At 38.0% G+C, this 26,330-nt stretch overlaps 1 protein-coding gene and 1 pseudogene across 1 annotated transcript in view; one reads left to right on the forward strand and one right to left on the reverse strand.

The window, feature by feature from the left end:
• CDCA7L (cell division cycle associated 7 like) overlaps window positions 1-26,330 on the forward strand; it is a 147,705-nt gene that overhangs the window by 118,374 nt on the left and 3,001 nt on the right. The window lies entirely within an intron of this gene.
• Window positions 1-26,330, reverse strand: part of LOC127470447 (dynein axonemal heavy chain 11-like) — a 46,328-nt pseudogene that overhangs the window by 19,877 nt on the left and 121 nt on the right.

A 26,330-nucleotide genomic window follows, 5' to 3' on the forward strand; every position in this document is an offset into this window, starting at 1 on the left:
GCATATTTTGAAATTGATTGACTTGAGAACAGATACTTTTACTCTGGATATCCTAAAACATAGCAACTATTATTTCAAAAACAAAAGGAATATTAAAATCTTCTGCATTTTAAACTTGTTTTTTCAATCAAAACTGTAACACTTCTAAGATCAAATTAAAAGTATAACACTAAAATATATTCTAAATTTGTAAATAATTTTAAGAAAAATATTAATATCAATACGAAAATCTTCTATTAATATCAACGTGAATATCCCAAACTTTCTTGAGAGACTGCGCTTTTCAACATGGTTTCATGTGCTTGTAGCCTGGAATAGTTACTTCAAATAGTTTTGCAGGTAGATTCCTGCATTAGTAACATTTCTCTTTCCAGTATCTCAAGCTCTTGATTTGCCTTGAAGAGGAAAAGAGCACTCAAAATACAGTTGTAGAGTACACTGAGCTTAGGTAAACTTGTCAGTGAAATCTATAGATCCTGTATATATGATTCAATAAGAAAAGCTGAGAGAATTATTGCAGAGAGGTTATAAAAAGTTGTATTTGCATTGCCCCTGAAAGCGCCCAAAAGCATAAAAAGGACTTTGTATTTGAAGCATAAAAGAAAAACTGCATAGAAAGTAGTTAATTTATACTCTTGTAATAAATCTCTGAACTTATTAAACCACTTCTTAAAGTTGTATAAATGTTTACAAAGTCCCTTCATGCTGTTTTAAAAAAGATCCACTAAATAGTCGACTTTAGGAAGGAACATGAGAAAGTATTCTGACTTTTTAAAGTTTTAGGAAGCATATGCAATATGAGAAGAGAAACAAGAAACCTGAATTTGGTGGCATTAGAATTATACCAGCTTCTTGAAAAAAATCCCCAAACCAACCAACCAACAAACAAAAAAACCCCATAAAACAGTAAACTGAAAAAGCCCTTCAAAACAAACAACTCCCCAAACCCCTGTTACCCCCCCAAAAAAACCCACACAAACCACAAATATTTTAATGTGTACATTGAAATATCATTAAATATCATACCGAAAAATTACAAGCAAATACGTTTTTCTGAGATTACTCATCACCTTATTGAGATGAGCATATGGATTTTCTACATCAAACTTAAAGGGAACTTCCATTTTAAATCTTTCTCTGAATTCCATCTGCTTCCTCGATAAAGCACAGGTAATGACACTTGTCACTGAACATGTTCTTATTTAAAAAAAATGAGACAAAAAAGACTGACCCCGCAATTCAGTGTACATCAAGTAAAGTGCATTTTCTTCTGATTAACTGCAACATCAGATGCCTGAAGAGGAGTTAGTTTGTACTTGGCCGACACAGCTCTCTTCCTAAGGATATTCAATTCTTCAGGTAATTCCTATTTAACAGAGTAACATTTTCTTAAAGCAAAAAATACCACACATGACAGAAATACATCAGTAAAATCTGTATATTAACAGTAAGGATACTCCAATACGTGCTTATGAATAAGAAATTACAGTGGATAAATTATTTAACCACAAGTATACTCTATGCCATAGCTTGTACTAGAACCTTTGTCAACTGTAAAAGAATTGATTTTATGGATCATTGGTAATTATAAACTACTCGAACTTGATGAAAGTAGTTATTTTATGTATAATCACATAAAACTTCATTTAAATTATCTTCCACGCAGTAAAACAGAGAGTTCTACTCCTCCTGCTTTAACACATTTTCAAGTATATTAAGATGACCTGGAAATACCTTTCTCATTCTCCCCAGGATGTCTAGAAAAAACATTCAGTAAGCCATGTGAAAAAAATTCCAACAGGATGAAAAAAATACCTTGACAGGTGGTTTTTGTTCATATGAAAAATACAAGAAAGAGAAGCTTGAATTCAAATCACTTCAGATTAAGTAAAAAACCAGTTTAACGAACATGTCAAAAATCTTACTAAAAAATACTAGACCAGATCAACTCAGAAATAGAAATTCCACTGTGGACAGGAAGCTCACTGAAACTGGGGAGGAGTTATAATTTTGAATAATTAGATTATTTGATGAAAAACATTAGTTTAATTGCTATCCAATTGATTCTGCCCAATTCTATTTAACAGTATTTATGGTGTAGTGCATCTCCCAAAACAGACCAAATAAGGGTCTCTCATATGCAGGTGCTACTTTGGAAGCCATAGCTTAAAAAGCTCTTCTTTTAGTGTCAGTAGAAACCACTACAGCTGTAGTGCTTTCCCACCAATTCTTACCACTGAGTTTTGCTTAATTCATGTAATTCCCTCAAATTTTGCTTGGCAGTCAAAATAATTATAACTGGAATGGGTGTGGGACAGAATATATAGAGAAACAAGTGGTCAAGGATGTCTGTAAGACAGCACCACATGACAATGATCAAATCCTACCTTTTGTATTTATATATGAACAGAGTCCCAAACTACTGATAACTGTGTTATGGATGGCAAAGCAACATAGGAAATACACTCACTGGAGTTCCTCCTATATCGTTCAGATTCTGGAAGGATGCTTATCAATGTGAACATGATTTGGTCATTATTAAGAAAAGAAAATAGCAAAAAATAACTGTGGACCTCATCAGAACAAAATGTAGCATCTCTTTTTGAACTGATTTTCCATCATTCACATAAAACAAGTTTTTTAAAAACAAAAGAAAAACTACCTGGTTTTATTGCTGGCAGTTGAGAAGAAACAAGGAGAATGTAATTATTTACATCCCTGAGAATAAATACTGCTATTATAGGATAATATACACATAGGTAAATATGAAATATTATTTTTGCTACAGTACCTCCAACTGGGCACAAATGTCACCTGTCATCTTCTGTCCACAGCTTTCTAGTAGTGCAGTCATCTCTTTTAAAGGTTCAAAGAGTTTGTCAGCAGTTGTCTGCCTCTCTTTCATAGCCAGGAGATGGCCCATGATTGCTACCAGCATATAATAATCTCTCTTGGTCACCTCTCTTTGGAGTCCAGCATCTGTCACTTTTATAAATTCTTCTAATTCAGTTAGATTACCAAAGAGAGACAGGTATGATGATAGAGAAAACTTTCCTTACTGTGGTGAATAAAAATGTAGTAAGCCCTACTTACACTGTTATACAAATAAAAATAGTTATTTATAAAATAAAACAAATATAGTTTTACTAAATCATTTTAAGACTGTCTGGGCCTGATTTCCAGAGGTGGCAAGTGCTACAATGGAGAATTAACCCTACAGGATAGTAAATACCTATACTCCTCCATGCCTGCCCCCTACCCCCCACTAAATAGCCAGTTACTAAGACTAATTGCTTTATTGTCTGCTCTTCAAAAACTTTAATAGTGTGAAGCTGTTGAGAGACTTTGTCAGTAAGAGGTATCTTTGTGGATAAACCATGCTAAACCATGACCACAGAGAAGGAATTGCTTCATAAACTCAGACTTGTTCTCCAGCCAGAGAGATGCATGGCCAAGAGATCTTCTGTACCCCAGGACTTTGTTGGTAACATTTGCCACTCTATCCATTATTGCCTGCCTGATTTCAGACAGATCAAACATGTTGTCAATAACATTTTAGGCATCAAACAAAAATTTTGTTATTTCAGTGAGACAGTAATACCAATTGGTCAAATTTACATGCAGATGAAAGACTGGAATTCCATCCCTTTTCCCAGGGATCTATTAACAGAAGAACTGTCGTTCACTCATCTGTTCCTATTTTGGGTTTATATTTCGTTATATGAACATAAAGTTAACTGAATCCTTTTCAAGTTATTCAAACCTGAACTTTACATGGACTACATATAATTCTCACTGCCAGTTTAATAGATGATCCCTTACTTGTCTAAGAGATTACGCTTCCACTATGTGCAGATTTAGACACTTCAGCATGGCCCCAAGGTGGAAGCACAGGAACCAAGAGATAAATATTCAGCTAATCTCAAATAGCATTAGAATTAGAACCAAGCACTGAAACAGGCTGCCCAGGGAAGTGGTGGAGTCACCATCCCTGGAGGTATTTAAAAGGTGTGTAGATGTGGCACTTGGGGACACGGCTTAGTGGTGGACTTGGCCGTGCAGGGTTAGTCCTTGGACTTGATGGTCTTTTCCAAGCTAAATGATTCTACAGTTCTCTGTTGGACTTCATGGTCTTAGAGGTCTTTTCCAACCTGAATGATTGTATGAGTCTACAAAAATAACTAAGAACTTAAGCTATTAAGATTTATTCATACCCTAGAACATTATTGCCATTTTTTGAATATGAAGTCAAAGACAAACATCAGCTACAGATTTAGTTGCAATTATAAGTACATAACTTTGGATCAAAATTCACAGTCAGGAGGTTGTTTTGAGGATTAGGCTTAATTAGATTTTGGTCTAAATTAAACCAACAAATTTCATCCACCTCAACAGTCTGTTTACAGTAGGTCTGATCTTTGTATTGGTCAAGGGATTTCAACTCCTCCATATATTTCTGTGAAATAAAGGTTTCTGGACTTTCTAAGAATTGGCAAGGAAAAAACCCCATACCTAATCAATTTTTTTCTTTTATTGATAGCAACTTATGAACAAATTCTTGTGAAAAGTTTTAGCCGCCCATATTTTTCATTTTTAGATGAAGTCCTGTGTCCATTTTTAAGCTATCCATAGTTTTACTAAGTTGAACTAGAGTGGAAAAGATGCATAAAGCAAGAAGTGAGAACATGAGACAAAATTAAAACTTGGGGGAAAAAGATGGCCATGTCCCCCTTGCATGTTATTAGCTATGTCAGTTTTCAACAGTTGGAACTGTTATTACTCAATAATTTAATTTACGTGTGTCTAAACCTCTCACAGGAATTTCCATCCTTTGTGCTCCCAACTAAAAGCATGTTTGCTGAAGGATCAGGACAAGAGGGCGGGATGTGGCATAATTTTCAAATAACTTGGATGACTAGGTCCCCCATAAGTATCTTTGAAGGTCTTGACCCTATAAAGCAATAACACTGTTTATGTAGTCCCATGAGAAGTCAGACCAAAATGCCTGTATTCGTTCCTCCAATTCTTTAGACCTTTTAAGGTTTCCCATAGTAACTGGCATATTTTTGTTAATTATTTAATTCTCTCCCCTCACTTATCAGAATAGAAATTAAGCCATTATGAACCTACAAGAAAATAATATTTTATTTTTGCAATGTTCAATACCTTTTTAATGTGTTCATCACATACACATCTGCAGTTATCCAGTTTCTCACCAAATATTTTCAGTGAAATACTGCAATTTGGGCTAAATATCTCCACAATGACAGGTTTTTTTAGAAAGCTTCCAAGATGGTTAAAAGTTTGAAAAGAAAATAAAAAGAAAAAAAATTCCAAATTCCCAAACAGCAAAGTAAGCATTGGAGTTCTCTTTCTGTAACTCTTAACTTGAAATCTCATCCAAAATGTTTCTGAAGTACAAGGATTGGAACCATACCAAGTTATACTGTTGGCATGTGTCATGTGCTAATCAATAGACCACATATTTTCAAATACACTCTTAAATTGTGCACAACAGATGAATTTTAGAATGCTAAAGAATGACAGATTAGCTCAGATCCTAGGAAATATGGAACTAGGCTTTCCAGATCCAGGCATATACCCCACACTCTAGATACTTTCGAAATCACAGAATACTTTAAGTTGGAAGGGACCCACAAGGATCAGAGTCCAATTCTTATGTGAAATCCTACCCTGCATTTGTCTAACTTGTGTGTTTTCTCACTTTTTTTCCAGATATATCCTCTCTCATAAGTAACTATCTTCTTCCCCTTTAAGTCTCATACAAATTCAAAGTCTTAATTGTAAGTTAATGTTTTCTGGAGGAAGAAAAAGCCTACTGCTGTAAAAGATTACAAAAAAAGTGGCAAGCAGAAATCATTTCTCTAAGGATAAGTTGCCTTCCATTCTCACTGTCATGTTTAAAGTTAAGATAAGCTGTCTGCCTTTGTAAAGAGTAGAAGTAATCAATGAGAAAATAAGTTTGGAAAGAAACAGGGTAAACATTAAATGCAAGACACTTATTTGATTGCAAAAGTGGCAACCTAAGGAAAATTAATTTACTCAAAATTAGTAGCTAAATATTCATTATTACTGCCACAATTAATTTGCAATACTTTACCACAGTTTGAGTGTGATGTATACACTGTCTTAAAAATGTATGTCTAAAAGGGAATTCAAGTGTAATTATTCTACCTCCCTGCCCCAAGATGAGGTTTGCTATACCTATGCCGTTTGCAAGAGAGGTTTTTCTAGCCCTCCCTGAAAGATTTTTCAGTAATGAAGTGCCTGTCACCTCCCTTAGAAATCTGTTCCAGCAATTCATTATGCTTGGCATAAAGTGGTTTTCCCAGTCACCAGACTTGAACTTTATGCACTTTAAATTAAGTTCATTATGTTCTGGATGTAGAGAATAGACTATTTCCTTCCTTTATGCAGAAGTCTTTCATGTATTTGAAGATTTATGCCTGTTCTCTCTTTTCCTCTTCAACCCCAATGACTATCAACAGATCCTCTTTCCTGAAGTGCAATGCTTATACTCAGCACAATACTCCACTAGAGGACTCATCAAGGGTGATTGAAATGGGAGATTTCTCCTTATGCCTTTCAGGAGAACCACCCATTTGAACATTTACATACTTACCTCTTTCTTAAAAGCACGACTTCATTTACTCATGGTCTACATATGACAACTCCTAAATCATATTTTGAAGAACTGTTTTTAATAAGTTATTTCCTATCTTACATTTTAATTAGTCCTGGTTTAGAATAAAACATACCACTGTAAAAAAATGCTTCGACTACCCAGGCTAACTATATGCTACACTGGATGAGAGCCTGGACATATCTGTCATCCATGGGTACTCTGTGCCTCATGCAGACAAGTGCAAAATCCAGGATGTTAGTGAGCTGAAAATCTCTGTTTCTTTGAATTACATTTTAGATCTGGCCTCAGCTATGAGTTAACTTCTGGAAAGAACCTGTATTGTTCAGATCATCATTAAAGTGAGCATAGAATCATAGAACAGTTTGATTCCCAGCTGAAATACTGTAAGTCAGTGTTCCAAGGCATTCAATTTACAAATAGCTTAACTAAAGTATAATTTAAGCAATGCATAAAACTGTTCTCCTAATAATAAATTAACAGTTTTAAGTGTATGTGTACTGACTTTGAACATGAATTCTAAACTAGAACGGTTAAGAAATCCTACACAAAGAACCAAGGCAAAACATCTGCCAAGATCCAGGATTTTGGCTTTAAATTCATTATAACTCCAAACTCCTGTAATGTTAGGGGAAAAAAAAGTATAAAATACATGTCTTTACAATGGGAGGAAAATCTATTAGGTGGTACATGTTAGTGCTAAACACATAGCTCACCTCTGTCCCTGAACAGATGAGGACTTAGGAAAAATAATACCAGAGCAGCGAATAGAGGTGCATATTAATGCAAGCTCATGCTGGCTCTAGAGGGAAAGTTCCATCAACTCCTGCTTTATTCCATGAGCAACACAAACAGCAACATGTAACATGTACATGTAAAGCTACACTTGTTACTTTGCTAAGTATGTTAATCATATCTGAGATTTTTTTTTTCTTTGCAGCTTGTCTGCATCTCTTTTCTGTTGCAAGCCAATTAATTGAAAAATAAGTAAATAAACAAACAGAAGTACCAGTAGCCAAGGTGGACATTTAAATAAAATCCAGCATCTTTGGATAGGCATATCAAATTAACTTGTTTATTTAAGAATCTTCTCCCTTTCTAACACTTCCACCCCCCAACTACACATGCATTTTGTTTGTTTGTTTGTTTCAAACATGCTGTAAGCCCACACATATATACACGAAATTTAAGACAGGATGAACTTCCGAAGACAGGATTGCCCTTCTTGAAGAAATTTAGATTTAGTTCTGTGACTGAGTGTGATACCCTTTTAAAAATACATATATTTAACTCATCAAGAATCCAGTTAAGACAGTAAGTCTGAGAAGCCCACATTTGTGCCCTGAAAGCTAAGCATCTTTTGATCCTCTTTGGGACCAGACTCCCCCCAGTCACACCACAAACCAGAACATTGTTCTGTTCTGGTTTCCAGGCAATTCCATTCACATTTTAACCAAACACATACCTGCCTACCCAGAAGCATGTAAAACTTGTTTCTTGGAAATATGTGGACACTATTCATATATCATACACTTAACAGCATGAACCTTGAAGCTTCTGACAAATAAATTAGCTGGAAGATGACAGTTATTGTTTGATAAAGCTCCTGATTAATATGGTCAAACCCAAAGGCAAATAGTTTCTGAAGAACCTGGAAAATAAATGTTTTAGCGATGACAGTAAAACCAGCACAGTAATAGGTGCTTGGTATTTCACCTGCACTTTTGCTGTCAACACTAACACTGCATGCATGAGAGAGAGTGGCTCAAACTTGAAAAATTGTACTCACCGACTGTGCTTTACTCAGACATAAGGTGTTAATTAAGCAAACTTACAATGCAGAATGCTCATTCAGAAGCGTGCTAGAAAGGCTGTTTTTGTCCTAAGTCAGTCAGTCACTAAGGAAGGACTTCTCCCCTCAAAAAATGGATCAGTTCAAACCTTCTCACAGTCTACATCTGAACAAATATGGTAATTGCCGTACTTTACCTAGTAGCTTAAAACTGTTATTCATGTATCTCACCATGTTTATGTTTATGTTTATATACTGAGTGTGCGGGGAATCCCCCATAGAGATACAGGCAAACCCAGGCAAACTATACACACGCACCAGAGAAGGGGTGTCTTGAAACTACATCTCCCACAGCAAAGGATGCTTCAGAGTATCCTGCTGCCTCAGGAGGGAGTAAAAAGGCAGCAATAGGTCACTGCTGCCACTCACTTTTCCTTTCTGCGGTAGCTTTGTAGCTTTGTGCAGGGATTAGCAGGAATTTACTGTGACTTGTAAGGGATTTTATCAGGAGTGATGAAATTTAGAAGTACAGCATAATGAGTCCTGACCTTAAGAGATGGGAAGCTTGCTATGGATTTGAAAGCAGAACCAGGATTTTAGTCCAAAGACTAAACTTTCCAAGGCTTCCACATGAAATAAACACATGCCATTTATTTAGTTTATGACCATGCCTCTGGGTTTTTAGTTATGTAGATTAAGGCCTATATTTGCAAGAAAAATTAGTATGTGTACATGGAGAATATAATTCCTACCCCATCTAATGGGACAGTAAATCTCTATACTCTGCTGATAATTTGCTAATAAGTATTATCTATGTATTTCATTATATTGATTATTGTTTTGATATTATTTATTTACATTTATTATTATTAATTATTTTTATTTGTTATTTATTATTTCAACAACTTTAATATTTGGGTCTGTTTCAGAAAATTCCCCTGTTTAAATAATACCGTATCCAAAATATGTGTTCCTCACACATGCAGCACTCTCTTTCCTTAACACGCTGCCAAAATTGTGACACAGCAGGTCCATGCTCCTAAAGGCCAGCAAAGTTTATACCCACAGGAAGGCTGAGCCTATCTGCTAATTTTCTGCATCTGGACAAATCCAGAAAGCTTGTGGGTACACAGGTGCCAGGAGCACGGGGAAATGGCAGGGATACAGCTAGCAGAATCCCTTTCTGGATCAGGATAGCAAAGAACAGTCATCGCAGGGCATCCATTACATCTGCACCTGGGGCTGGGGCACACACCTGCCAGGGGGCAGACCCGGCTTCACCAGACTCCTCACTTCAAAAGGAATTTTATCAATATCTCCCTGCTCCCAAAGATGGTGCCCTGCTCGATAAAGCTGCAGGGTAAAAAGGAAGAAGAGACAGAATTTGACTGCTCTCCTGCCAGCCAAGTGCTCTAGCCAGCCAACTACATAATAATTCTGTATTTGAATTTATGTTAAAAGTGGATTAAATCCTTCAGAAAACAAAATTTTCCAAGTTCACAGATACTTATAGCCGTGAATTAACACCAAGATTTTGAAAATAAAAACAACAAAAAAAGTGTCTACAAAAGGAACAGTAATAAATATTCTTTTTTATCAGGGAGGCATACATGACTATTGGTGAGCACACTGTTAGGAATTATTTTACCTATTCATAGAATCATAGAATCAACCAGGTTGGAAAAGACTTCTGAGATCATCAAGTCCAACCCTTGATCCAATACTGCCGTGGTTACTAGACCATGGCACTAAGTGCCACATCCAGTCTCATCTTAAAAACCTCCAGGGATGGAGAATCCACCCCTTCCCTAGGTAGCCCATTCCAATGTCTGATTACTCTCTCTGTAAAAAATTTCTTCCTAATATTCAATCTAAACCTCCCCCGGCACAGCTTAAGACAGTGCCCGCTTGTCCTACTGCTGGCTGCCTGGGAGAAGAGACCAACCCCCACCTGGCTACAACCTCCTTTCAGGGAGTTGTAGAGAGTGACGAGGTCTCCCCTGAGCCTCCTCTTCTCCAGGCTAAACAACCCCAGCTCCCTCAGCCTCTCCTCATAGGACTTGTGCTCCAGTCCCTTCACCAGCCTCGTTGCTCTTCTCTGGACCTGCTCCAGCACCTCAATATCCTTCCTGAACTGAGGAGCCCAGAACTGGACACAGTACTCAAGGTGTGGCCTCACCAGTGCTGAGTACAGGGGAAGAATCACTTCCCTGGTCCTGCTGGCCACACTGTTCCTGATCCAGGCCAGGATGCCATTGGCCCTCTTGGCCACCTGGGCACACTGCTGGCTCATGTTCAGCCTCCTGTCAATCCAAACTCCCAGATCTCTTTCTGCCTGGCTGCTCTTCAGCAGCTGTTCCCAGCCTGTAGCGCCGAATGGGGTTGTTGTGGCCAAAGTGGAGGACCCGGCACTTGGCCTTGTTGGACCTCATCCTGTTGGAATCAGACCATCTCTCCAGCTTGTCCAGGTCCCTCTGCAGAGCCCTCCTGCCTTCCAGCAGATCAACATGCCCCCTCAACTTGGTGTCATCTGCAAATTTGCTGATGGTACACTCAATCCCCTCATCCAGATCATCAACAAAGATATTAAACAGAACTGGGCCCAACACTGATCCCTGGGGGACACCACTAGTGACCGGCTGCCAACTGGATGCAGCCCCGTTCACCACCACTCTCTGGGCCCGGCCCTCCAGCCAGTTCCTAACCCAGCACAGGGTGCCCCTGTCCAAGCCATGGGCTGCAGCTTTTTCAGGAGAATGCTGTGGGAGATGGTGTCAAAGGCTTTGCTGAACTCCAGGTAGACACATCCACAGCCTTCCCCTCATCCATCAGGCGGGTCACCTGATCATAAAAGGAGATCAGGTTGGTCAGACAGGACCTGCCCTTCCTAAACCCGTGCTGGCTGGGTCTGATCCCTTGTCCATCCTGTAGGTGCCGTGTGATTGCACTTAGGATGATCTGCTCCATAACCTTGCCAGGCACTGAGGTCAGGCTGACGGGCCTGTAGTTTCCCAGGTCCTCCTTGAAGCCCTTTATGTGGATCGATGTGACATTTGCCAACTTCCAACCATCTGGGACCTCCCCAGTGAGTCAGGACTGTTGGTAAATGGAGAGAGGCTTGGCAAGCTCTCCCACCAGCTCCCTCATCATCCTAGGATAGATCTCATCTGGTCCCATAGACTTGTGAGGATTTATTGCAAGACATTGCTATAAAGCAACATTTTAAAAACCTTCTCTCTCTTTTAAATGAAATCAACTTATTTTGCATTTACACCAGAACTGCATATAAATTACATCCTAACACTCAGGAAAAAACGTTACAGAACTATCAGTTCTGTATATTATATGGGAATAATAAATTTTTTTAAAGAAATTTTGGGCAATATTGGTGGAGTATTTTGTTTCACTTTATCTAAAATCATTTTACTCACTTAAATTTAGTTTATTCACTCAAATTCTTTGCAGTATTGTCATGTTATTGTAATTTGAAGGATTGTATACTCTCTTGCTGAAGAGCTTTCCAGAAACTATTCTTCCTTCTGCAGACTTGTTCACTTTAAATTTTCCCCTTGAGCTCACCAAAGTCCAACTTTTTCAGCTTTTGAAATTCCAACTTATTAATGAAAATTCCCTAGATTAAATGAATAAAAATTAATTAACCTCTACAAACAAAGCCAGTAACAAACCTATGTTTGAGATGGTTTTTGCCATTTGACCTTTTACCTTTGTGCTGGTTTAAAGGTAAACCGGCATAGGAAATGAACCCAACTCAAAAGAGATTATAAGTCAGAATAACAATTTAATAAAAATAATACAATAAATACAATTATACAGATGAACAATTGGTTTTAGTCCACAAAAACCCAGATGTATAACCTGGCACTCTGGGGCATGAACAGAATGTTGTTTGTTGGCTCCCATGCTGAGCCCCACATGGTCCCCTGAGTCCAAAAGTAAAAGGAGAGGAAAAAATCTGTTGGTACAAGTGATGGTCGCAGTCTGGTCAAGAGTGGTGGTCGCAGTCCAGTCAAGGTTCTGGTCCTCCTCTGGATCCCACAAGTGGTACCAGAAGTCCCAAGACTCCAAGATTATATACCCTCTGGTTCAGGCAGGAATGCCCAGTACCTCCTCCAGGGTGGGGAGTTCCATAGTGGGTGATTGTGAGTTGTGGGTGTGAGGACAGGAACATCCTCCTATCTCACAGGCCTCTTAACACCCAGCTTATAGCCTGAGAGGTCAGGAGTGCTCTGGGCAGCTGCTGCAAATGGTCTGTTGCTAACAGTTTCTGGGAAATGACACAGAGGGTGTAGAATACACAGGTTGGGTTACACCCACACAGTGATGAACTGGTCCCAGCTGTTCTAGCTAGAATACCCTTCTGGTTTGGCAGAAGGAGCAGTTAAAATCCGTGCCATCTTAAATAATTAATATGAAAAAAAAAAAGGAGGAAGAGCAACAGGTAATTCCAGCAAGGCTTTATCCTGGTTGAGTCACTTATAGGATTAAAACCCAAGTGGAAATGAATTGTCCCATAGAACGTACACACTTAACTCCATTTCAATTTCATCAGATTAAGTTAAAAAAAAACCTTAGATGAAAAAGAGCAAGCACTCCTAAACACATACTTTCATGTGTAAACACATGATTTATTATAATAACAGAAAATGTTGCTATGAAAATTAAACCTTTCCCAGAGGAGTAAAATTGAACCTGCTTTAACTTCTTTTGTAAGGCGTGCCAAATTAATTTCTGTGCTCTCTGATCTCACTCAAATGAAGTAATTGTTTTATGCCCCAAAGGTATGAAAATAACTGTTTCCTTGTGTGTTTAGAAATGAGCAACACCTAGGAACGAACCAGTCGCAGGTTCCCCAAGCAGACTACTGATGGCCTGCACCTCATTTTGTCTTTCTGATGACGGACACCCAAGAGCCAACATGTTCACCTCAAATCCCTTTCACAGATCACTCTGGTGGGCACAGTCAGACACCGTAAGATTTGATTTCTTTCTCTCTGATAGTCTTTTAAAGGGATGGGATGGAACGACACACTACCTAAATAATTGCAGAGCTAAAGTAAATAATTTTCCAGCTCAGATTCCAAAAGTGAATCTCCCACTTCCCAGAAGGGTATGGGTCCGAAGAAGGGCCACAAAGATGATTAGAGGGATGGAGTACCTCTCCTACAAGGAAAGGCTGTGAGAGTTGGGATTCTTCAAGCTGGACAAGAGAAGGCTCTGGGGACACATTATTGCAGACTTTCAGTACTTAAAGGGGGCTTATAAGAAAGATGGGGACAAACTTTTTAGCAAGGCCTGTTGCTATAGGACAAGGTATAATGGTTTTAAACTAAAAGAGGGTAGGTTTAGACTGAATTTTAGAAAGAAGTATTTTTAAAAATGAGGGTGGTGAGACACTGACACAGGTTGCCCAAAGAAGTTGTGGATGCCCTCTGCCCAGAAACATTCAAGGCCAGGTTGGATAGGGCTCTGAGCAACTGGATCTAGTTGAAGATATCTCTGGACAGGGAACTGCAGGGGAACTGAACTAGGTGACCTTTAAAGTTCCTTTCCAACCCAAATTATTCTATAATTCTCTAGTTCTAATCAGCAGTCAGTCTAGACTCCTACTACAACTACTTCCAATTGCAATAAAGAATAAAAAAAAGCCCCAAGAGCAGGAACCAGAAACTATGGCTGCTCCTATCCTACACATTTTATGACTAACCATAATATTAGAAAAATATTCTACACTCCTTTTCTGACTTCAGATTTTTCATCTTCCCTTGCTTATTGGCACAGATTTAGAAAGGGAGGTGAAGAGTATTCTGTCTTAACCAGGGACTAGCCTAAAACACTACATATTTTCTAGCTATAAATAGATGATGCCTTAGTTCTTAGAGGCAGGTGCTGTGCTCAGGAGAAAGTCCTAGCCATGGGCTGCATATGAAGAGTAGCACTTTATTAAAGTAACATTCAAAACCCTGTGAAGGGTTGGACTTAGGAAACACTTTTGTAATTTTTCTTAATGCTAATACTAGTCTGTTCCTTGCACAGCATGCAACATTCTAATCCTATTCAACACTCTGAACTCTTCCCTATGCACTGTAATTTTATGTTCCAGATACTAGAAAACTGAGTGTTACTGTCTGCATAACTGAGAAGAGCCCACATGTCTCAGATACTGTATTTATCCAACAACATAGATAGTAAGTAATGCCTCAACCTTCAATAAGCATTTGAGGAACATATCAAATCTGGAAAACAACATCTCAGATGTGAAATCCCGTGGTTTAAATTCCTAGTCACAGGTAAGTAACTAAGTAACAGGTAAATCCTAAGTAACTCTTAGGATTGCAGATCTGTTTCTGCAATTAAAGAATGAATCCTTAAAGCTTTTTAAGGTAGTTTTTGCTGTTTTCAGATGCTCCAATTCTTCTTCAGTTTCTTCTTTGAAAAGATTTTCTGGTGAAAGATACAAACTAGACAAGAATGTAAATAAATGAACACCAGAAGAAAATTTGTTTCTGAAAGTTTCTTCTTAAAATGCAGTCATGACACCAGTTGTAAAGTTATTTTTCATTTTATATATAAACACAAAACCCAACGTGCATTATTTTATTTAAATTGTTATCTCTGACCTAGAGTTTCTTAATTATCTCATAATGCAACACTCACTTCTGAGGTGCTCCCAAAGTGTGTTCAACCTGTCTAGCTAGACTGACCTTGTGTATCATCTTTTGTACAGTGAACGTTCAGAAAATAACATAGTAAAGTGATTTGCTTCCTCCCAATAAAAGTGATATTGGAAATTTATCACCTGCCATAGCCTTTGGGTACTAATTCTCACGTAGCATATATTGTGCCAACAAATACAGAAGTGCCAACATGAGTCCTCCTAGCTTTTAACATCTAATAAATTAGCAGAAGAGGGCTTCCCCAGTCCCAGAATCAAACCTAGCACACATGCATAAGTAATGTATAATTCTCCTATTTCCTGACCAACAAAAATGCTCCAGAACAGTGAACCCTACAGAAGATCTTTGCTTGCCAACATTTAAAAGTGCTCATACTCCCAGCAGTACAGCTGGTTTCAGTGGAAGCTCAAGGAAAGCTTACTGATGACACAAGGACAGAAAATGCATCAAGACACAGCTTGTTTGCAAACCCCACATTTTCTTGATTTGCGTAGCTCTTACCAGCATTTTGCAATTCATAAAAGGAAATACCTACCAAGAAACATGATAAGAAAAGAGGCAGCAAACTTATACCAACAGAAGGGGGGTAAGGAGCAACAACTTAACCTGAAGATGTTATATGCTTCTGCAGAATTTTCTTTCACTAGACAAGAAGCATATCTCATTCTTAAATATACAATATGTGAATGGTATGACTGATGACTAATTATTCAGCTCAACTTCAAATTTAATAATCTAATACTGGTAGAAAGCATCTATAATGTAATTATGGTGTTTATTAGGCAACTAACAGACAGGTTAAACCCATGCCTTTTTTGTTGGTGTCCTGTATATCATCTAACAATAATTTATTATGTACTCGTGGTTTACAACCCTCACTTGAAGCTACCTGGTCAATAAGTAGGTTGAAACAGGCATGCTGTAGAACTTGGAGTGGCTCCATATGAGGCAGATGGTGTGAAACAAAGGTGGGATTAAGTTACGGATCTTTGGGAATTTCATCTTCTGAAAGAGCTGAACATATTTTTCCAGTAGCCTCAGATACAGATCAATACCCTGGGTTTTTACAAGTGCTGTAAAAATATAAAAGGGAAATTTCTACATCTTAAGACATGATCGTTTCCAAGCTAACCAAGCCTCAATGAGGAATGCAAGGAATTTATTTATTTAGAAGAGAAAGATATGTAGGCATGTTACAGCCAAAGATTACTCATGAAACTGCAGACATGTTCATCAAGTGGCTATGACATTTCCCATTCCACTTCTGGTAGCCAAGGATGCTTAACACCTTTCTAGAACGTCTGGTGTTCCTCTCACTGATGCCAACAAGACCAAGGAGAAGCAGGAAACACTGTAGATGCCTAGGTCATGGAAATGCGAAATTTCTACCTGGAATAAAAGTCTGAAGTCTGTGATCATTTTAAAGAGGGTGTGTGTTGGACAGGCCAGGTCTGATCACAAGAGGCCTAATTATATATCTGTTAATACTCCTGAACAATCTGGCACCAAGTGCATTCTGACATTCTGAAAAAAGGCTGTGTTCCACTGCACTTCCAGTGTTATGGTCAACAGCTTGACCTTTTTCATCAAAGGGGAAAAGGACTCCACGTTTTCTTCAAGCTGGATGTTTAACAAACACTGACAACTTAATTATTTTCACAGATTGTAGAAGTTTCTGCTGTTTTGCCCTTCAGCAAGAAGGCACAACACACGTGCTCTGGGCTCCTGCCGGCATGGGAGAACACGGGAAGGATTCGGACTCACACAAGCAGTTGGGTTTGGTCTCTGTTCAACACAGCTCTGTTCTTTTAGTGCTCAAAACTTTTATTAAAATGAAAGCTGTAGAGCAACACTAGCCCCTACAGGTGGCAAGGTCCTGGTGAATAATGTCTTTCTCTCCCTTACGTGGTAGGTATTTCACACATCTCTGGCCTCACAAGTTCAGGAGATCTGAAATTTTTGTACTCTGTCACTGTCACTATTTGCTAACTAAAGGCATCTGAGGAAATACAGAAGTTTCAATCCTTTCTTCTAATCATACATCAACACAAAACCTGTTTCACTGTATTTCAATTCACTAATACAAAATTAAAACCAAAATTCTAACACTGGGATTAAAAAAAATAAAAATAAAGATACTGGAAATGTAAATGTGTGAGTACTCTAAGGTTTTATTATACTTTATCAATGATCTTTAACCATGACTAAAATAGGTAAGAAAATACTTGTAAGTGTAAGCTTTTTGCAGAGCTAGTATCTCCTAAACTGAGTAACATTTTAGAAGGAGCTGGTATTTTTTTATATTATTATAAAGTTTTTATTATATTTTATATATTTGATATATATTTATATATTATTTATTATAATAAAGTTTATTATATTATAAGAAAGTTTAATTTTACATACAAAGTATCTTATCAGCTAAATATTTACTGAGAGCTGCTTTATTTAATTTCTTTTAGCAGTAGAATTTATCTATCTACAGATTTACTGCACCTAAAGAATCAAAAATTATGCGGAAAAAATGCACATACTAATGGATTTTGCCACTGCTATCTCTCTCAACTATTTCCATGACAGGAAAACTATCCACACAAAGTTTAAAAAAACAAACACAAACAAACAAACAATGAGCCATCTCAGCACACAAAGGAGCTTGTTTTAATGTGTATGCTCCTGCACCTCTGATACAATTTAGTACCACAACTTAATCTGTCATGTTAAGACAAATTATAGATTATTTTGTTACACACACACAGAAACACAAACAATATATACATCTCATTCACTCTACCCTTACCACCTTCTACTTCCTTGAAAAGAAGAATAATAGCTGTTTTCTTTGGCTTTTAAGATCTTAATTTTTTGAACAAGACTCTGAAACTATAATTTCACCAAGGAGAAAGAAAACAATTAAAGATCATGATTGCCTGTCAAAAGTGTAGAATTTATGACTGCACTCAGAGAATTAATAAATATGTCTCAAGCCTCCAAGCAGAAAAAAGCTGATCCATCCTGGGTGAAACCCTTGGAAAGACCCAAAAGTGCAGAATGAACTGGACTCTTCATAATATTCACTCACCTAGCATCACAACATTGCAACATTGCTAATAACAAGCAGAGAATAGGCAGAGGATTAAACACAGTTCCCAACAACATTTCCCATTTGGAAAGTAAATAACCTTGCATATAACTTTTTCAATTAAAAAGAGCTATTTCATTTGCACCTATGTTATTATCAGGTCATTAAACAACAGAGTCTGTTTCATTGCCAAATTTAGCAATAATTTCCTATATATAAGCTTTTTTCTCAAACTCATTTTCTCCAGAGTTTCAGAACTGTCATGGGAAGAAATTTAGAAAACGTGGACAAGAACAACAGAATCCCTTACAGCTACCTAGTCCCTAATCATTAAATTTCACTGCCTTCTAATGTTTAACTCTGTATTTCTTTGGTAATTTATACAAAGTCTGATTACTTTGGGAAACCACCATAAGCTATTTGCAAAAACAAACAACAAAAAGTCATTTTGGTGCCTCATTTTTCCAAATGCAAGGAGAAAGGCAATGCAAAAGAAAGTCCTCCTTGATATTTACAAGAATACCTGAAATCTCTTTCTTGCTTATTTTTATATAAAAGATTGTCTTTTCTTGCTTTCCAGAAATTCAGCTCAGTTTGGGAGCCTGGATGAAGACCAGAGGCAGAAGAGGTTCAGCACAATCCCTACTCGCATTGTCATGAATGTCATTGTGACCACCTAATGACCATGGATTCGACTGTCCTGCAATTAGGATCTCGTCTGCAAAATACAAAAACAGCTCCTAAACTTCAAAGTAAGTACTGCCTTGTGATAGTATAGTGCTGTTCACCCTCCATTCCTGTTTGCACTTTAAGGATGAACAATACTGAAATTTGGAATTTAGTTCTGAATAGAAGAAAAGCGTAAGAAAAAATCCTGAAGACAGAGCTAAAAAGACTGTTTATGAAAACACAGATCACATTCCAGATGTACTTACTAATCAACACCATTCTGAAACACTCTCTCAGAAATTACTGGCCGCAGATCCTTCGAACAGTTCCTTACAATTATTCCAGAAATACAAAATCTGCATTTTACTGTTTAATTTTCTAATAAAAGACATGATAATTTATTTTTTGAATAAACACTGATAGACAATATAAATATTAAGTAGATTTTATTTAATATATTTTTATTACACTTTGACAGTGTTTACAAAAAGAGAAACTAATGATATACAGTAAAGCATTTTAATAAAATATTAATGGAAAATTAAAGTTTACATTCTGCTTCACACTTCATTTTTTTCCCACTCAATCCTTTTATTTAAGCCAATCCATCAGTTCTGCCTCAGTTTTAGCTGAGTTTTTATTACTTACACTATTCTGCCTGGCACACCTGCTTCACCACCATTACATACAGCAAGGAGCTGATCCTTACTAGAGCCTTCAGATCATTTGTTATTGACAGGATTATAAATCTTCACTTATCCAACAACTGGTTATCAATCATCTCTATACACAGTCAATCCCAAACTGAAATCAAGACCTTGGTTTACTTAAGCTGGGAGCATTCTGGGACACAGCTCATATTGTTGCCATCTCTACAGACGTACACCTGAGTGATTAGTGATGCTCCTTTTTGATGTCATCCTTTTGCTAATCTCACAAAAAAATAATAAGATGCCTTTTATGATATTTACTTTAGTTCCTATTAAACACTCAAGGAAATAAGGAAGTGCAACCTATTGAAAACACATTTAAAAGGTAATTCAATAGAATAACCCTGTTTTGTACTCTGGAAGCATTAGCTTCACCTGATTCCAAATTCTGATGACTCTACAGACAGCTTAAGTCTTGCCTTTGAAATTAATAAACCCAAAACATAAATTCCTGGAAATTTTTGTTTTAATGTGGCAGAAAAATTAAAGTATTTAAAATACACTTATTGTTGCAAAAATACTTTAAAACATCTTATGATGCTTAGAAAAAATCCCAGAGTAATAAAAATAATATGTTTGGAACACTAAACATTTAAATACTTTCTTGTTAATACATTTTACTACCAGTTTATGTCTGTGATTAAAAGTCACCAAAAGCAACACATTTCTTTTGCCCTATTTTCCCCCTTCTGTGTTTCACAATAGTCTTTCCTTATTTATTTTCAGCATATATTTGATGCTTTGCTGTAACTGTGGGAATGTGAAAATGAGTTCTTTCTCACACCAGTCCTTCCATAATTTGTATTTTATTTCTCCTTATTTCCACATGACGCTCCATATCTTGGGAAAAACAACATGGCTAGGTTGTATGGTTTTACTTATTGCCTAGAATAGATGCTAACGCCTGAAGATGAAGTGAGAGAAGTAACATTACAAACTAGTCATAACAGTAATTTGGCTATTGGTGACACACTGCAAACTGCTGCTTTAAATCTGAGAAGAACATGCTAACCCAAGCCACAGACTCATGGCTACTTGAATCAAAATCAGCTTTCTACATCAGGTTTCACTGCTTAAACATTTCCTAACTTTTCTCCACATTGTTTCTTAAACTGTATCAGTACAGAGTTCTGCTCGGGGAAGCAGGTAGGAACTTCATGTATGTTACTATTTGTCATGCTGAAATTAAATGTATGCTCAAATCAAAGTACTCTGATGAATAAGGTCCAAGCCACAGACAGAGTAATTAAAACTTCACAGCATCCCAAGTGAGCTTCTTGGAAGAATCCAGTCACTTCAGCCCCACATAAGCTCAAAGTATTTTAATGCCAAACATCAAAACTGACAAGTAACATTGGAGTTACAGAATTCAGGGAGATGAAGCCTTGCTGTGAACTCAGTTCAAGGCCCTGTGCAGCTAAAGATGTGCTGCTACATCCATACTGTGTCCCATTGATTCCTCTCTGTGCCAGTGACTTACAAACATGAAACTGAAAAACAACATAAAAGGAAGCAGTAAGGAAAACAGTGATGCAAGTCCGCTCCTGCACAAGTACTTACAAACTCATGGTGCAATTTATCTTGTTTTGACAGTGAAGACAAACGGCACAAGAGCAGACTGAGCATACACATAATTGAGTAATAATTGCAAAGCAATAGGTAAGCAAGTGGGCAAAAATATGAGCTAGAGAAGCTAGGATGAGCACCACAGTGCCTCTTTTATCTGTTTTAGCCATCATCTCTCTCCCAAGTTCTAATTTATAGGCCTTAATAGAGTAACAAACAGTTTCTCCAGCACTTTGAAGATCACATTCCATCCTAGCCTGCCCCCGAACATCACCAGCTGCTCCAGGGCAGCAGATCTCTGCTCAGGCAACAGATCTCTGCTCTCACAGCACCCCATCCTCTCCTCCTAAAAACCTCCTGAGGTCTTTCACTGTTCAGTTCCCATCTCATCCAAGAGGAGGGCATGCCTTACACTGCCTGTATGCTCTCTAGAGACTCATAAGGCAGACATTAATTTAATGGGTTCATTTGTGGCTTTATGAAGTGATTTATGCTCCCTTAACATAATAAACCTCATGGACTTCATAAATCTGATAGAGTTTGTATTTGCTCCAATATGGAAAAAGAAGATTAAAATGGACATTGTGAGGGGTTATTTTTCTGTTTTTGAACACCGAAGTCAGGGTATGAGATGTCACTGGAGTTTAGGGACTAGATTTAAGTACCAAAGCCATAGGCAAAACTCCCTCTGTATATACTGGGTGAGCAGTAAATTCAGGTCAAATATCTAAACCTTTATATATCTTTCAAAATCTCCTTTGCTAAAGGTTTTAAAATATTTTAAAATAAAATTTTTAAGCACTTTGTGATGACAACTGTTTTGTTGTTTTGGTTTTTTTTCTTTATAACACAAACACATAGAAATTGAAAGTTACAAGTTATTTAAGCTAAAAACTTTAGCAGGTGCTTCTTCTGGGAAATTTTGTCTTCTCTTTGCAGAATATGCTAGTGAAGTAAACAGACACAGTAGGGCTACACATACCATGTGGGACAACCAAATCTTATATATTTGTTTCCATAACATCAAACCAAGGAAAAAAACAACCCCGTTCTCATTTGAAGCAGAAACACCTAAGCCAGCTGAATGCCTGTATCAGTTTTCACAAAAATCAGCTTCCTTAACAAATACAGATTTAGCAATGAACTGTGAACTTAGTTGTCAACTTCCTCTTCTCTTTATGCTAGTCACAATTTGCTCTCGGTCTTTTTCTCTTCCCTACTAATCTTTGAAAAAAACTTTGACCTTTCCAAACTGCCCAACAGTGGATTTCAGATGCATTTAGGTTGCTGTGCTTGGAATCTTTCTCCTTTGAAGTTGATGGGAGTTTTGTCACAGGCTTCAATCAGGAAGAGATTTCTGTCTCAGTGGGAGAGTTGCAGTTCTATCCCTGCCCCTATTCATAACTGCTGTCTCTCAAGATCAAACTGCCAAAATCTGCCTGAAATCTGAACACTGCTAACAAAGTCCTAACAGACAAAAAGAATAGTTTTCATCTTCCTGTCATTGCCATTAGTATTTATACATAGTATCTGTAGTAACTGCAGAATGGCACATATTTATTCCCTCCTTGAAACATCATTTTTTCATAGAAATGCAGGAGTAATAACTAAAAACTGTCCTGTGAAGCCTGTTTCACTGTCCTGATCTTAAATCTGCATTTCCCCGAGTCTCAGCTATGGACCTGAACCACTGCATTGTTCTCCCTCAACCCAAAATTTGATTCTGCATCTGTAACTATAAAAGATTTCCTCAGAACTAGAGTATTTCCATTTAAAACCATATTATTTTGATCAACCAATGTTTCTCGAAATTTTGGAAAGGAGTCACAGATAGTCAGGGTCAGAACCAGAGGCAAGATCAGGAGTTGCAAGGAACAGTACAACACTGTTACATCTATCATGTTGCCTTTTTTACCAAGTGTAGATCCACCATTGCTTTAATGCAGAGTTTCAAAAGCAATTTTAAGGGAGTTTTTATTGCAAAAGTAGGAGTCTGGTCTGGATTGCAGTCTCCCTCTCCTTTTTCTTTAAGATATTCATGTAGATTCATCTGGACTTGAAAATTAAATATTTCATGTTATTCCCAGAATTAAAACAAAAAAATACCCCAAACGTTTTGTACCCAGCCCTAATTCTTAGTGTCTACTAAAAAGTGTTAATAAAGCAAGAGATTTCTAAGCAGCTTTACGGCATGGACACTAAAAGAAAGTGCACATATATGAATTTAAATATCTGTGCTTTATTCTTTAAGAAAATCTTGTGTGAGTACTTGTTTTTATAGCTTAATCCTAACAGCTCTTATAAGACTCATTTTGAAACCTTGTACACAAATCTCTTATGATTTACATGTCAGAAGGAGCACAATTTTTGGAAGACTGGTGAAAAATTAAGTATTTCTTCTCTTATTACCTTCTTATGAGCTTTCCTCCTTTATGAGCTGTAAAAGCCTTTAATCATACAACTTATTTAATGGGTTTTGCATCATATAGTCGTCAGAGGGCTGATTTGAGGTGATGATTCCCTGTGTGCCCAACTGTTGGTGTGGCAGCTTCATCGCATCACTGCTCCCGGAGGAGAGGTGGGTAGTCATCACTGCCCACAAGGGAAGTGACTCATCCCTCATCTTTCACACTGACATACACTGGACAAGAAATACATCACCTTGCACTGTACTGAGAATGGCCCTGGAAACCTGAGCACAGGGAAGAATATATCTTTGATGCTGTAAACAATTCAGATGACAGCAGTCACATCCACTATACAAAAGGCAATAAAAGAAAGCAAGAATGACCTGCTACACAGAACTAAGCCTCCAGCAACAAGCCATCTCTAATGATTATATAGAGAGTGGGATAGCTACTTTTTTAAAGAGCACTTTTATAAGAGTTATTTTGCATCAGTTATCTCTGGTGCCAATTAAAATATCTTTTTCTTTTCTTCTTTTTTTTTTTTCTGCTTTATTACACGTATTTGACTACAAAAAGCTCTTCTGTGAAAGCAACTGAATGCTGGAGCAGGGTTTGAGAGAGCTCCCCAAACTGAAGGTCCTTTCTGTTGTTCTTCATTCCAAGGCATTCTGTGGTCTTCCTCATAGCACAGACAGCTTTCTGCACCACCTCAGGTGGCACCTGAAGCAAGTGAGACACAGGTGATTGGTTTGGTTTGACAATATCACTGTTGCATTACCATTTAGACAGACTAAAGATGAGAAAAGCCTCAGCTGCCCATCAGAGCTCTGCATCCTAGAAGTCAAAATCTCAGTATGTTTTGTTTGGACTGAGCAGAGAAAGCATGACGTGTAAATAGGTAAATTGCAAATCCAAGGAATGTTTTCCAGAACACCTATACTACACAGACATACATATATGCCTTGTTCTTCCTCCTAAACTTGCTTTTCCAGCTTCCCTATAAATATTTACTGACCTTTTCTAAGCCTCTGGGCTTGGAAACATTATCATACACACCATCTTTCAAAAACCATCCCTGGATACGCCACACCACCTTTCATCACTGCTGTATTTTAATATACATAATTGCAACTAGTGATCTCTCCTCTGCTCTGCCAACAATCCATAGTCTCATCTTCCAGGGAGCCTGATTGGTAACTAACAGATACAGAATCAGGGTCATCCTTCCAGATACAAGCAAGATTGCGTTTTAAGACATGAGATGAGACAGTGACAGACTCTGTTCAACTCTACATGCATGACTCCTTAAGTTAGTGGGAACCAGAATAATATTTCTGACAGCATAATTTCATTGTAAATTATGTCTTCATGTCCAAAAATAAACTAACTCTTCAAAATCTTCTTTGATACAGCTCTGTATTTCATGACTTGGCAGCTCTGCAAGTTACTGTGAATTTCACTGTTTGCTCAAAAATACAGAATTGGAATTTTCATTGAAGCAAAATACTTTCAGCCTACCTGAAAAAGTTAAAAGCCATAACTGAGTACAGGCTAAAGTGGGTGCAGTCTGAGACCATATCAGCAAGAGATCCGTTTGCTCCGTCACACCAACAAGCACATACAGCATTAAGTGACCCCTGTGAGGAGGTTGAAGCCCATTGAATGGTATCAGGCAGAGAGCTAAGAGGGACAGAGGCAGCTCCTCAGCAAAGGAGTAATCCCCTCAGAAAGGTCAGCATTCCTCAACAACTCAAAGTAAGAAATATCAGGAGTCCCAGTCATAGCATAAGCACGACTCCATCAGTAGAAGGACAGGGGGAAGAAGAGAAGCTATGCTATGCACAACTAAAGTTTTCACAGATTTCCCACTGGACACTACATTCATGAAAACAACTAATTTGCCTCAAAGCTTTTTAACTGGGACCAAGTTTTACATAGTTCTCATATTTCTAGTTCTCAACAAAGATGTTGCAGAGCCAATACAACACAGGAGAAATCAATGACCTTTGTCAAAGTAAATGGCACAGAAGATCTTCAAAACCACACAAAATCAAGGGAGGAGAAGGGACGAGAGGTCAGGAAGAAGACTGACACTGTAAGGCATCAGCATTTCTACTTCTCAGTTTCTATCAGAGTTAAAGTATTTTTAAAATGTATGCAGCTTATTTGATAAGAGATACAAGTGGAGCCTCATGGTGATGCAAAGAAGAGTTACAGAAACAGTTAATTTTTGAGTCTGCTTTGCTGGTCAAATCAAGGCTGTGGAGTCAGCCTGAGCTTTTGCCCATCTCCCTTGCCCCCTCAAAAACAACCAAACAACAACTTTTATGTTTCAGGTTGACACTGAATTTCATTAAGAGACCACATTCTCACTGACTTCACTGCTGGTCGCTATGCTCTTCAGGTTTTCAAAATAACAAAACCCTCGGAACTGAAAATAAGAAACACGAACCCGCCGCATTTTCCCACTATCTACTCCGGAAGAGGGGGAAAGAACAACCTTCCTAAATTCCCCGGGAAAAGGCCCCCACGGACCGGCAGGAGGCACCCGCGGCGACTACCGGCGCCGCTCGACCTCTGCCTCCCTCGGGACGGCGGCGCCGGGGAGAGAGGGCTCCGCCGGGGGAAGGGGGGCTCCGCCGGGGGAAAGGGGCTCCGCCGGGGGAAAGGGGGCTCCGCCGGGGGCCCCGCTCACCTCCCGGGGCCGCGCTGGGGGCTCCAGACGCGGCTGCGGTGCCTCCGGC

Source organism: Manacus candei, unplaced genomic scaffold (genome assembly GCF_025592945.1).
Source record: "Manacus candei isolate 608988 ecotype Guabito, Panama unplaced genomic scaffold, ASM2559294v1 h1tg000021l, whole genome shotgun sequence".
NCBI lineage: Eukaryota > Metazoa > Chordata > Aves > Passeriformes > Pipridae > Manacus > Manacus candei.